Below are 15,196 nucleotides of genomic sequence, written 5' to 3'. Positions count from 1 at the left end.
AATTATGGATTATGCGGAGCTCCCGCAACGTTCCAGCATTTTGTCAATGACATTTTCCAGGACTATCTAGATAGGTTCTTGATAATCTACCTGGACGATTTTTTGGTGTTTTCTAGATCACAATCAGAACATGAGAACCACGTCAAAATGGTGTTGCAACGATTGCGGGATCATGGACTTTATGCCAAGCTAGAAAAATGCGCTTTTGATCTACAAGAGGTAGATTTCCTTGGATACCGTATCTCGCCTCTAGGGCTCTCCATGGATCCAGCCAAGGTTTCAGCAGTATTGGAATGGCGGGCGCCAACTAACAAGAAGGAGGTACAGCGATTCTTGGGGTTCGCGAACTATTACCGTAAGTTCATTCCAGATTTTGCCCGCTGGTCTGACCCAATCACTAGCTGCATCCGTGGAAAGCAGCCCTTCCGCTGGACTGATCAAGCAGAGAAAGGGTTCCAGCAACTAAAGAAATTATTCACATCCCAGCCAATCCTTCAGCATCCAGATCCTGAAACCCTTTTTGTGGTGCAAGCGGACGCCTCTGATGTGGCAATTGGGGCTGTGCTCCTACAACCGGTGGGAGATCACCTTCATCCTTGTGCCTATTATTCTCGTCAACTAACCGCACCAGAGAGAAACTATACCATTTGGGAAAAAGAACTATTAGCCATAAAGGCAGCTTTTGAAACTTGGAGACATTGGCTAGAAGGGGCCAAATTTCCCATTGAAGTCCACACTGATCATCGGAATCTAGAACATCTAAGAACTGCCCGCAAGCTAAATCAGAGGCAGCAACGTTGGGCTTTATTCTTTGAACGTTTCAACTTCCAGATTCATTATGTGACCCCAGCCCAAACCAAGCAAGCAGACGCCCTGTCACGTAAACCGGAATACGCTGCAGGACGCAAGGAGACCTTTGAATCCCAACTACTACAACCCGAGAACTTTGCCACGCTCACAGTGGGGAACACCAAATCCACTCCCATTGATTCAACTCCCTCTACTCCAGAGCCCATCTGTGCTCAAGAAATCAGGGCTAGTCAGCAAGCAGATGCCTGGGCGCAGGATCAACTTCGTCAAGGTCTGCATTTTCCCTTTTCGCTTAAAGATGGACTGCTTTGTTATAGAAATCATGTTTATATCCCACCCGGACCGGGCAGGGAAAAAGCACTTCGTCTGTGTCATGACTGCAAACCAGCAGGGCATTTCGGACTATTTAAAACCATGCATTTGATCCTAAGAGATTTCTGGTGGCCCAAGATCCGCAAGGATGTGGAAAAATATGTTAACACCTGCCCAGTATGCCAGCGCTCCAAGATAAGAAGGGAAAAGCCCTCAGGGCTTCTACACCCCCTTCCTAACCCATCTCGCCCATGGGAAATAATTTCTGCGGATTTTATCACTGACTTACCACCTTCCTGTGGATTCACCACGATCCTAGTGGTGGTGGACCTTTTCACCAAGTTAGCCCATTTCATTCCCTGTGAAGGTCTTCCCACAGCCCAAGAGACTGCAGATTTATTCCTCCAACATGTTTTCAGACTACATGGATTGCCCAAGAGTTTGGTCACAGACCGTGGATCCCAATTCACCTCTCGTTTCTGGAAGGCACTACAAAAACTATTGGGCATAGACTCTCGTTTATCTTCAGCTCATCATCCCCAAACGGATGGGCAAACGGAGCGCACCAATGCCACTTTGGAACAGTACCTTCGCTGTTATGTAAACTACCAACAGGACAATTGGGCTTCTCTGTTACCACTGTCGGAATTTGCCTACAACAATGGAGTCCAGGCTTCTACAAAAGAAACGCCGTTCTTTGCAAACTACGGCTTCCATCCACGTTTCTTTCCCCCTGTCATTGAAACTTCAGAAGTCCCCGCAGCAGAAGATTGGCTGCAGGAACTCACAGCGGTGCAACAACTTTTGCTCCAGCAACTGGAACAAGCCAAGGAGGACTATAAACGTCACGCGGACAAACATCGCCAGCCGGGCCCCGAAATCAAGGTAGGAGATCGGGTTTTTCTGTCCACTCGCTTTTTGCCCTCCCATCGCCCTTGCCGGAAGTTAGATGCCCGTTTCATTGGCCCCTATCCAGTGGTGGCGCAACTTAACCCCGTGACTTTCAAACTCCAACTTCCGCGCTCAATGCGCATTCACCCAGTGTTTCACCGCTCCCTGCTCCTTCCGGCGGATGGTGTGCGGCCAGATGTAGACCGGCCGGCCCCCGTCCCTATTTTGGTGGATGGGGAGGACGAGTTCGAGGTTCAGGACATTTTGGATTCTCGCTTTCACCGCCGCCGCCTGCAATATCTCATTGACTGGGTGGGTTTTGGCCCTGAGGAACGCTCTTGGGAAGACGCTTCCACAGTTCACGCTCCTGATCTAACCCGTCGCTTCCATCAGACCTATCCCGCCAAGCCACGACCTCGCACCTCGGGGAGAGAGTCCCAGTTTGGGAGGGGGCTTGAGGAGGGGGATAGTGTGATGACTCATGGGCCTTGTAGTCCTGCTCATGACATTGTGATGCCTGATGAAGAAGAAAACTTGGGTTTTTTACCTTCCCAGTCAGAACTGGATTCTTCCCAGACAGATTCTTCCCAGCCAGATCTGGGAACCTTGCACCTGCAAGAGGATTATGTTCCAGAAGTATGTCAAACAAATACTGAGGCTACATCTCCAGTGTTTTCTCGCCATGAGTTTTGTAAACAACAGAGAGGCTTGGAAGCAGCCTCGCGCAGGAGTGCGAGAATAATTGCTAAGAATTTGCCAATTAAGCCTACTTTCCATGAGAATCTTTAAGGAGTCAAACATCTGGTCTCAGAGATTAGCTTTCGTTTCTGGTTCCCAGAGAACTGCTCTCGGCGGGAAAGTTAGACTCTATATAGGTGTTTTACCCGCGGAGTAACTTTGCGGAGTCAATTCGTCAGCCTCCGGAGCGAGTTGTGTCTGGACAGCGCGCTCCGTTTCTAGCCTCGTTCCTGCCAAGCCTTGCCTTGGTTCCAGCCTTCGCTCCTGTTTCCCAGCCTTTGTTTACCAACGGACCTTGCCTTGTTTTCCCAGGACTAAACCTTGCCTTGTTTCACGGATTTTACCAAGTTATTCCACGGACCTTGTTCTTGTTCCTCGTTACCTTGTTCCACGTTTCAAGCCTTGTTTCAAGTATCAAGTTATTTCCTAGCCTTGCTCAAGTTCTTGGACTAAAGGACCCTGTCATCTCCCCTCACTTTGCCTGGCAAAGTGAGTGTTTCGGTTATTGGATTACAACTTTGGACCTTAATATTTCATATTGGACATTGTTTCTTTGGACTAATTTTGACCTTCCCTGAAAGGTCTACTTCTGGACTAACTTTTACATTTGCTTTTACTAACTTTATATATTTCCTTAATAAAGATATTAGATAGAATCTGGCCTCTGCGTATGGTTATTGGTGCTCTGTAGCCTGGGTCGTGACAAATGCTGACATTTGTCCTCCTGTCTTCCCAAGAGATTTGCAGGATTTTTTGGAGGCAACACTGATGGAATTTTTCTCTGGAGTTGAGTGTGATGTCTGTAGACAGTCCATGTTTGCCTCAGACCAGTGGCACCACTAGGGTTGGTGTCACCCAGTGTGGTAACTTACGGTTTCATCCTCATGAAACCTTCCACCCAGATCATGCCACAATATTGTAGGTAAAATAACAGAAAATTTGACATAACCAGTATCAGTTAAAAACCAACAGCAATAAACAACAGTTTTCATGAACTTGTAGTGTGTTTCGCACACACTACAAGTTCATGAAAACGACAGTATGAACTTGTAGTGTGTGCAAAACAAACAGTGTGATTCAAAGCATCATTGTAATACTGACTGCTCTCACTAGAATACACAAAACCTAAATTTTAGCCCTGTAGGTATACCAATGTAGTACAATATTTGTGATTACATCCAATTACAGGATCATTTTTTAATAAATAATAATACATTGTTATTGAAAAACCGCACAAAAATGTATAGACAGTCATTATGGTATCACCCTGCATATGGTGTCACCCAGTTGGATGGATGAGAAAATAAAAATAGGACCTAAACCCCAAGGCACTGCTCACATGTCCAATTCACATTAATGAACATGAGGTTAAACTGATGAATTAAGAGAGAAAAAGCAAAACTGAAACAAAATTTTAAATTCTAAGGGACTATATTCTTTCACATGTGCAAGATCCCATCATTGCACACATGCCATCCTGGTGAGCTAGGAGGGAGAAGGAAAACCCTAGCTTTTAAAAGAATTTTCTAAGACAGCTCTGAAAGACTAAGCCAATTACAAATTGAGAATGGGGAGATCTCGCCCATCACTAAAGGAGACATATGCCGCTTATGTTTAAGGTTCTTTGTAGCAATTTTTATCACTGCCTGCATAACACACTTTCAGGCATCAACAAAAGAATAAAGATGCTTGCACAACCCAGCTGATAGTGATAATGAAGCTTTGATATGCTGAGTCCCCCTCATCAATGGCTGAATTCATTCAAAGCGAAACAGAATAAAAGGCTAGGAACAAATGCTTGGGGAGCAGTGCAGACACTGCAGTTAGATTAGAAAGATCACCTAACACATTGTGTGTTTCCTTCTTGTGTGTGCTTGTTAAGTGTGCCAGATGCTACTAGTTAGGTTCTGGTATGTAAGATTTTCAAACAACAGTCCTAGCTTGCCATAGATTTTAATTTTATTATTCTAAGTGGAAATTGTGTGTGTTTTTTTTTCTATTGAAAATTTCTACCTCTGAAAACAACTATGAGACAAATAATTTATGGCAAATCTTAAGTAGCAGTTGTTATGTTTTTATTTTTGCCTCCTTAAATGCTAATATATACATATTTTCATTACGCAATTTAGTCTACAATTCTATACCGAGTTTTTTGAAAGAAAGCCCCATTGGATGGATGGATGGATGGATGGATGGATGGATGGATGGATGGATAAATAGATCTCTCGTTCAACACCCTATCTCCCCATCAACAAAAAGTATAGATTTTAAATACTGGTAAAATTTATGCCAGCCACATGACCTTGGAGGTGTCTATGGACAATGCCAACTCTTCGGCTTAGAAATGGAGATGAGCACCAACCCCCAGAGTTGGACACAACTAGACTTAATGTCAGGAAAAAACGTTTACCTACCTTTACTAAAATTTTAGAGAGCCAAAATATTGTTATGGTTTGAGTGCTGCCCTAGGCTTCCTGGAGGCTAAGGTTCAAATCCTTACTCACAAATGGAAACCCACTGGATGACTTTGAGCAAGTCAAATTCTTTTAGCCTTAGAGGCAAGTAAATTTTGCCCAGAAAACCCCTCATTATATATTTGACTTAGAATTGCTTAAGTCAGAAATGACTTGAAGGCACTCAACAGCAACAGTGAAATGTCAACTTTTGAGTCCTGCAAAGGCAGAAGAGCAATGAAGGGCTGGACACCCTGCTGCTATCTTTGAACACCAATAGAAGAAAGCAGCAGGAGTTCCCCAAGTACCAGTCACCTTCCCAATTGGGAGAACGAGTAGATTATGTAGGAATCGTATTATCTTTAACAGTAATCATAGATAAAAGTGGAATTCTTTAGTGTGAACAGTGCCATCTCCTTCCACCAGACTTCTCATAAGTCAGATGATGAAACTTTATCCCATAGTCATAAGGCACTGATATGATCCCCAGAGATAATCTGAGCAAGTGATGACAAAAATGCTACTACAGCTTCACTTAACACACACATCCTCTGTTTTTTTTTTTTTACATGATCTGGAAAAAGGCATTATATCTCATTAGATCTTGAAAGCAAAGCAGGGTCACCCATGTTCAGATGACGGACAATCAATAATCTTGGAAGCTAAGCAGAATAGTTTCTGGCTGGATGAGAGAAACCACTGATGAATACCAAGTGCTGTCAGATACGTTTTAGACAGAAGGGCTGGCAAAACCACCTCTGAACATTTTTTACCTAAGAAAACCCTATGAAATTCCTGTATGTGTATGTGCCTTCAAGTCTGCATGTGACTTGAAGGCACATACACATACAGGAACCACACCCAATAGCCTAACCTGGTGGTGCCAGTGACAAATCCTCGCCAAAATAATTAATTTAACCTAGTCAAAAGTGATCTTGAGTAATATCCCAAAAGAAATTTTTGCACCCTGCTGTTTTGGTTGCCGTTATGTTCTCAGTGTCAATCTGTTTCCCAAAGGGTTAAAAAACTGGGTGGCACTCAGTGGCTTATAACAAAAGTAACTATTAATGAAAAACAATCTGATACATTCAACATACCAGGGCCCTGTTTCTTCCCTCTAATCTTTCAGCAAGACTCAAGGGAGGCTAAAGTTTAGATCAGTCTATTATCTCCAGAACTTTGATTCACTATTAAATTCCGTCTAATGAAGATGACTTTGCCATCTCACGTTCATCAGCAGGCTATGCATGGAACAATAGTAGCATCTACCTTGTATAGAGGGATATTGTTCCCTTTCCTGTTTGCTGTGACTGAGCAGAACTGCATGGAAATCTGCATGAACAGGAGATCTGTGAAACCAGTTAGTGGTAACTGTTATTCTCAAGAGTGCTATGGGGAGTCATTTTGAAGCTATAGGTGCTTGATTGATATATGTAACAGCAGCAACTTCTATATCAGATTTGCACAACAATATCAGAAGACACAAGATATTCCCCTCTGTTTCCAACTTGCAAGAGCACCCTTCAGGTAGCCCAAATACCCTGAAACCACCAGATCCTAACTGATCTCAGAAATTAAGAAAGGTCAGGCTTAGTTAGTACTTGGAAAGGACACTGCCAGGAAACACCTGGTACTGTGAATTATGTTTAGAAGAAACTAATAGCAAACCCCTCTGAGTATATGTTGCCTAAGCCCTAGAGAAATCCTGTACAATTCATGTGATCTCCATAATTTGACAGATGACTTAGATATGATGACAATAATGATTTGCAATGATGATTATGATGGTTCCTACTTTAGATGTGCACTTAAAGATATGGCTGCTTCTCTTGTTACCCAGGACTTAAACCAGACCATTCAGCAAACTATACCATTAATCAACAGATTCCATTATGCTACAGCAGAACAAAAAAGTCATAATAATACATGTGGATAATTCTAAGATTTCTTTCTGGGGGCTTTCAATACAAAGTATCCTACTTTGATGCTCATAACATTTGCTGTTATGGATAATGCATTTACTATACTAATAGAATGTACAGAAATAGTATATTACTATTTACTATTGCATAAAATCTGATTGTAGCTCGGAATGTCTTAGCCAATATTCCAGTGAAAGGAAACAAATTGCTCCAGCCTTATCTGTGTAAGAAGATCCCATGGCAAAGTAACTGGCCTCTTGTTAAGGTGCCCAGGATCAAAAAGGAAGCACTAAACAAAAAGGCAAAACATTTGGCTCTCTGTGTTTTATTTTTTTCCTGACAGAAATGAAAGATTTAATATAGCTATGATGTTAGGATAGAAAGAGGAATAATAAATGCATCAATATAATTTGAGTTTTCTTTTTTCTTTTTCTTTTAAATAAACACACGACTGGGAAATATACTATTCTCATTGCCTGTGGTGATGACAGAATTCCACTCCAGTTGGGCTTCCTTACCTGAGATGGGACTGAGTTCTTTAAGCAGCTGGCCACTGAAGAGGAGTGAGCAAATAGACTCACTGGACATTGGAGTAGAGCAAGGGAGAAGAAGTCCTTGTCTATTCTGGTTTGATTATCTACTCAGCTTTGTGAGAATCATAGAAGTTGTATGGATACAGTAAGACTTTGGTATCTACTAGGGTTTGGTTCCAGGACCTCCTGGGGATACCAAAAATCTGTTGATGCTTAATCTTTGTTATATAGAATCATAAAATAATAGAGTTGCAAGAGACCACATGGGCCATGTAGTCGAACCCCCTGCCATGCAGAAAAAGTGCAAAGTACCCCTGACAGATGTCCATCCAGCCTCTGTTTAAAAGCTTCCAAGGAAGGAGCTTCCATAAAGAATAGTATGATAAAATAATGTCCCTTATATAAAATAGCCAAATCAATTTTTTCAGTCCATGAGTAGTTTAATCTGTGGATATGCGGGACTAACTTTAAAAGAAAGAAAAATAAAGACACTGTTACATGTTCAGTTTCATTGGGACAAAATTTCTTCCCACATTACTTGAGCTGAGAGATTGTTTACAGTGAGGTGGGTGGAATACTGCCTTTGAGTTTTACAAAGGGTGCATGTGTGGGGTTGAAATCCCTCCCTTTTCTTTGTAGGAGTGACAACAAAATACATTTGAGAGGACCAAGTAGCAGATGAAAAATATTGGAAAAATATACCCATACTCCAGCAGAAGAGAGGCGATATCTCAGGGTAAGTAAGTTCATATTGTTGCCACTGCATGTAATGATTTGCAGGTCAAACAGCAACAGAGATTTGTCCTTTCAGGGGCTGAAATTTCATCTCAGGAACCAGTCACCGGAGTTAGGCTTTCCACATCTGTATGGATTTTTAAAAATGTCTTGCAGCCAGTCATTCCCTTGCTCCACATCATTATTTTATCTGAAACGTAATGATTTATTTTATCTATCCTGATGGTACCATTATTTTGTCTTGGCTATTCAAGAGAATCTTCTTTCTCCCCCCAAAGGCACATATCTTATGTTGGTAATCACTCAGTTATTAATCTACATCTCAAAATTCTAATCTTTGGTTCAATTGTTCACGATGAAGGAATGTTTTAATTTTTTAAACAGAAATATCATGTTTTCTTCCATCTTTCACTCATCTTTCAAAACGCTAATGTGAATGGGATGGTTTCCCCCTCCCACAGCTTCTCTCATTTTAAACGCTTGTTGTCTCTAATGCCGATCATGTTTCTGAGAAATTACTTTATGTAAAAGATGGAGCAAGATAAAGTTGCCACATTCTGTTTTATCTTTGGGGTGGAATTATTAGGGCTTAAAGTTGTGGTGACAAGATTGCCGCTCCCTAATAGGCCTGGTTGCCATGGAACTGGCCGTTTTGAAAAGAACAAGGCTCGGAGCTAGCAAGGCCCCTTTTAATATTATCTTCCAGCTTGGCCAATGCACAAATCCTTACTCAGAGATAGCAAAACTTAGCATCGTATACGTGGTAACACTTGCTGACAGTGCAAGCCTTTGAAAAAACAAAGGGCGCAGAAACTAATACCGCTGAACACCAAAGTGCATCACACAAATGACAAGCAGGGACTCTTCAACACAAGAAGAGCTTTGTGACTCTGCTTCCATTCTTGTCTCTTCTGAGGTTAGAGGAGGAGGAGAAAGAGAAGGGCTATTTTCATGTAAAAGTGTAAGCGCTGCGACGGGTTCCATTCAAAGAGAAATCTTCATATGGCTAAAATGTCAAACAACACTGGCTGCAGTTAACAACTGGATTCAGGTCCCAGAAGGTCATGTTCTTCTAGCATTCCAGGTTTGTTTGCAACTCTTTCAAGGAGAGGAAGATAATTTAAGACTTTCCCCACAATCCAAACATAATGCAAATTATATCTGCATTTTGCCAAGGTATGTTAGATAAGGATAAAATCTATGGATAGAAAAGATATTTTAAAATATTCCCAAAGGTTGTTAAAAACATGTTTTTCAAATTTTAATAATAAAAAATCGTGGACTGACAGGAACTGTTGCAGTTTAGGACTGATTTTATCCAAAATGTGTGCACCTTGTACAATGTACACTCTTATTATCCTGGAGTCAAAGGCAGCCTTTGAGATTTCTTGCCAATAAAACCCTCAGGGTTGCCAACTTTCCATAAGTCAGAAACAACTAGACAGCACACAGCAACAACATATGGACTATTTTTTTTATACGTGATGACTTTTTAATCATTTTAAAATATTATTAGGTTTTGACTGATTCTTTTTTTTTAACTGCCTTTGGTTGTACTCCAGGAGAAAGATGGCACAATAAATTTAATAAATAACAAATCTTGTAAAGACAGATGATAGAGCTTCTAGTCCAAACTGAATCATTGAAATCTCCGGGTGATCTTGAGCCAGTTTCTTTCTCTTTCATTCTCAGCCACCATCTACACTGTCATATAAAATCCAGATTATCTGCTTTGAACTGTGTAGATCCAGCCCCCATGACTTCACAGATTTGTTGTGAAGATAAGGTATAGAGGAGAAGAACCACATAATACCATCTAATTCTAAACAAACACAAGCCCTAGCTGGGCATAGAGATATATACATAACATTTCTCAGTTGCTTGAAACTAAAGGCAGTTGTTGCTGTTGGCCAAAGAGGTTTAAGGTTCTGATGCCAGAGTCGATGCTGAATGGTCTCTCTGGGACATTTTAACTCAGCTTATGGTTCCCATCAGGAGGTAGTGGAGGAGGAGATAGTGGATTACATGCTTTTTTACCCTTGATGAGGTCTTGAAAGAAAATCGACTTCTAAAAGCTACAATTGGTGATGCACTAGTTGTCAACTACAATTTGTGTTCCTAAATTGTATACCTTACAACATTTCACAGATGAAAGCCAGGACATGTATGGCTGAGCAGCATCAAAGTGTGGACAAAAGCATTTGGGCAGGCAACAAAAGGACACGAGTTAATAAAGAGGAAGAACACACAAAAGTGCTGTTGTTTTTGTTGTTGTAGTTTATGTACTGAGTTCAGGAAATCCTGAAAAGAACAAAAAACCTGGAATCAATCGATACAATGCTCTCCCTTTCTCGGTTCCTCACCCCCACGCCCCATATGATAACTTTCCAACATTGTAGACATTTCCAATTACAGTAATTTATAGTCATCTCGCTTTCTCTGACCTCTTCTACTTCCATATAAAATACAGATTCTCTGTTTTCAACTGGATTATTTGGTAGTGTAGACTCATATAATCCAGTTCAAAGCAGATAATGTGGATTATCTGTTTTGATAATCTGGATTATATGGCAGTGTAGAAGGGGCTTCAACTGCTTTAGTAATGTCCCAGTTTTTCTCTTTGCCTCCCACTTTCCCTCTTTGTGGACAGCTTATTTCAATGGCAGCAGACTGAGCTCAAAATGCAAAAGCAGTTTGTACTCCATTTAGCACAGGGGGAGAGAAAGAAAGGAGTGGAGTCTTGCTCTTCACTGTAAATTCAAGAAAAAACAAACTACAGCCTCTCCTACCTTTTGTGTTTGTCCCCATTGCACTCACCCCAGTTTTCATCTGTAAAATGTTGAAGGGTACAGATATAACATTTAAACTGTAGATCAGAAGATTCCACCTGAACATCAGGAAGAACTTCCTCACTGTGAGGGCTGTTCGACAGTGGAACTCTCTGCCCCGGACTGTGGTGGAGGCTTCTTCTTTGGAGGCTTTTAAGCAGAGGCTGGATGGCCATCTGTCGGGGGTGCTTTGAATGCGATTTCCTGCTTCTTAGCGGGGGGTTGGACTGGATGGCCCATGAGGTCTCTTCCAACTCTACTATTCTATGATTCTATGATTCTATGATTCTATTACAAAATACCTTATTTCCCCATTGCTAGTCCTGGAAAATCCAGCAAGACGTACAGTAGGCCCTCCACATTTGCTGGGGTTAGGGGCACAGAAATCCTAATTGTAATTAAAAAAAAAACACTGTATTTTGTAACCTAAGAAAACACCTTTCTAGGAATGCCTGAGTCCCCTAGCACGATTCTGTGGTCAGCGTATGCCAGAAGTTGATATGGAGTCCTGTTGGATGGCCTAGAGATTCCTAGAGAAAAAACATCTTAATTCAATCCACACCGGTTATAACCACAAATATTAAGGGCTGACTCTATTGATCATAACTATTATGGAGAAGCACCTCCCTTGATTTTCCAGTTTAAAATGTAATGCAACTTAGATGTACAATGGAAGATCATGATGGTTTTTTATAGTTATGGATTATGGCATTTCCCCCGTTGCCATAGTTCCTTCCTCATATTTCTGCAAACACATACCCTGTAAACTTGCTTTATTCAAATATGTGGGTTTTACAAATAGAGATGACGAGACTTGGTTGAATAGACAGAGTTGCAAGGTTCTGGGCTATGCCAGAGTTCCCTGTGAACTCCAAAGAATTCCCCAACTTTGCCTAAAGCAGAGCAAAGCCAGATTAAGGCAAGAAAACCCAGTATATTCAGTAGAAATTCTTGTCTATCATGGCGATAGCCAGTGGTAGATTTATTACTTTAGACAATCCCCTAGTATGTCTAAGGCCCCATCTGCACCGCCATGTAATGCAGTTTGAACTGTATTACTCGTATAATCATCAGCGTCGACTCATAGAATGCAGATTGAACCACATTGATCTTTGTGACTGTGTTTCCCCCTATGAACCTGCACAATCTCTTTGGTCAGCTGGGGAGGCCTTTTTCTCGTTCCCGCCCCCATTGCAAGCTCGGCTGGTGGAAACGAAGGAGCGGACCTTCTCGGTTGTGGCCCCCCGGATCTTGAACCTCCCTCGGTTGTGGCCCTCCCTTCCTATGGAGATCAGGCAGGCACCCATCCTAGCATCTTTTAAAAAGGAATTAAAAACTTGGTTCTTCTGGTGCGCTTTTGCATAACCTAGTCCCCATGATCTAAATTTTAAAAATCAATGCATTATTTTTCACACTGTTCCACCTTCCCCTATTTTTAACTGGACGTCCTTCCTCACTCCAGCTGTTGAGAAATGCTCACACTTTGTCCTTTTCACCCTGAAGCACTTTATAATATACTAGCTGTGCCCGGCCACGCGTTGCTGTGGCTTAGTCTGGTGGTGTTGTTCAGTCTACATTAGGTTGTATTGATGCTGTGACCTCCACCCTTCTTTATACTCACATTAGTAGTAGTATTTGAAGTCTGTTACCTTCTTCAATTTTTGTCTTGATTGATAATTGCTTGAGATCCCTGTTGTCTTTGGTTTGTTGTTAGTTGTAATGTCTGATTCTGCTGAGTGCGGTTTATATTTTTATTGTGGTACAATAGTCTTTTTTTGTTTTGCCTGTGTAGGTGTTTATTATTGTTGTTGTTGTTGTGGTCATGAAGGTTGGATAAGTTAGATGCTACTGTATTGTTTTTTGGAGGCCCAGTGTAGCACTGACTGGCCTCTCAGCCTCAGTGCCTGGCTGTTTCTTGCCTGTGATGGTGTTGATTCTTATTGTTGTTGTTGTTGTTGTCATTGTTATTATTGTAATTGTTTTTTTGGAGGCCAAGTGTGAATGTAGGGATTGGGGAGGTGGATGAGTTGTGTTATCAAATTTTGTATTTGTTATAGTCACAATGCGTTGTTGTGAGTTTTGTGGGTCCGGATTGTGGTTTTGTGGTGTGGTTGTGTTGTTACAACTGAGAGGCAAGGCTTTTGTGTTGTGTTGCCAAGTTTTGTATTTCTAGGGCGTTTAGTTGTGTGCCAAGTTTTGTATTTCTGGGGCGTTTAGTTGTGTTGTTATAGTCACGATGCACTGTTGTGAGTTTTGTGGGTCCAGTGTGGTTTTGTGGTGTGGTTGTGTTGTTACAACTGGGAGGCAAGGCTTTTGCATTGTTTTGCCAAGTTTTGTATTTCTGGGGCGTTTAGTTGTGTTGTTATAGTCATGATGCGTTGTTGTGAGTTTTGTGGGTCCGGATTGTGGTTTTGTGTTGTGGTTGTGTTCTTACAACTGGGAGGCAAGGCTTTTGCGTTGTGTTGTCAAATTTTGTATTTCTGGGGTGTTTAGTTGTGTTATAGTCAGGATGCGTTGTTGTGAGTTTTGTGGGTCCGGATTGTGGTTTTGTGGTGTAGTTGTGTTGTTACAACCAGCAGAAAAGGCTTTTGTGTTGTGTAGTCAAGTTTTGTATTTCTGGGGCATTTAGTTGTGTGCCAAGTTTCGTATTTCTGGGGTGTTTAGTTGTGTTGTTATAGTCACGATGCATTGTTGTGAGTTTTGTGGGTCTGGATTGTGGTTTTGTGGTGTGGTTGTGTTGTTACAACCGGGAGGCAAGGCTTTTGCGTTGTGTTGTCAAGTTTTATATTTCTGGGGCATTTAGTTGTGTGCCAAGTTTCGTATTTCTGGGGCGTTTAGTTGTGTTGTTATAGTCACGATGCATTGTTGTAAGTTTTATGGGTCTGGATTGTGGTTGTGTGGTGTGGTTGTGTTGTTACAACCTGGAGGGAAGGCTTTTGCATTGTGTTGCGAAGTTTTGTATTTCTGGGGCGTTTAGTTGTGTTGTTATAGTCACGATGCGTTGTTGTGAGTTTTGTGGGTCCTGTGTGGTTTTGTGGTGTGTTTGTGTTGTTATAACTGGGAGGCAAGGCTTTTGCATTGTGTTGCCAAATTTTGTATTTCTGGGGCGTTTAGTTGTGTTGTTATCGCATGATGCGTTGTTGTGAGTTTTGTGGGTCTGGATTGTGGTTTTGTGGTGTGGTTGTGTTGTTGTAACCTGGAGGGAAGCCTTTTGCATTGTGTTGCCAAGTTTCGTATTTCTGGGATGTTTAGTTTTGTTGTTATAGTCACTGCGCCCGCAACTTTATCCTTTTATATATATAGATTATTGCACTTTGGTTTTAATGGACCATCCATGCTACCCCTTTCTTCTAATTTGGTGGTCCAAATTATTCATGTTATGCTCTGAATTGGTTTTATTGTTATTGTATTGTTCTTGCACAATGTTTTTTTTATCATTTTTTTTACAACAACAATTCTTTATTGATTAGTCACTTTTGACCATATCAAACATGTAAAACATACAATACGTACACACAATGTTGATTTTACTGTGTTTTACATTTTGTTTTATCCGTTGTACTTCATTTTCTTTTGGGCTTTGCCCTGTGTTAGCCACCCCGAGTCCCTATGGGGAGATGGAGGTGGGATAGAAAAATAAAGTTATTATTATTATTATTCATTATACTGTCATACAATCCAATTCAATTGAGTTAATCTGCATTCTGAAATTGGATTATATGGCAGTGTGGATGGGGCCTAAGAGAAAATGTGATTGGGAACTATTCTCAATAATGATTTTATCTCTTAACCTATCAAGTTCCGAGTATAAAACTGTAAACTAAGGTACAACAACATGCAAAAATAATCAAAATTAATATCATATCAGAGTATACCCATGTAATATTTTAGCAACTCATAATATATGAGCAACAACACTTGGGAAAGGTTCAGTGGAATGATGCTTTGTGTAAATATGTGTCCCACACCTTGTG

The 15,196-nt window shown here is 41.2% G+C and overlaps 1 long non-coding RNA gene across 2 annotated transcripts in view; it reads left to right on the top strand.

Moving 5' to 3' along the window:
• The window catches only part of LOC134299393 (uncharacterized), a 114,798-nt gene that overhangs the window by 74,680 nt on the left and 24,922 nt on the right, over positions 1-15,196 (top strand). The window contains exons 4-5 of one of the 2 annotated variants that reach the window (XR_010006592.1): positions 8,299-8,395; positions 10,543-13,030. This is a non-coding gene — a long non-coding RNA (uncharacterized LOC134299393). Of the gene's footprint in view, positions 1-8,298; positions 8,396-10,542; positions 13,031-15,196 lie in introns of those variants that run through there. The other variant, XR_010006593.1, reaches the window with a different exon arrangement.

Source organism: Anolis carolinensis, chromosome 5 (genome assembly GCF_035594765.1).
Source record: "Anolis carolinensis isolate JA03-04 chromosome 5, rAnoCar3.1.pri, whole genome shotgun sequence".
Lineage (NCBI taxonomy): Eukaryota > Metazoa > Chordata > Lepidosauria > Squamata > Dactyloidae > Anolis > Anolis carolinensis.
Note: the sequence above shows the minus strand (reverse complement) of the source record. Positions and strands in the feature narration are given on the sequence as shown.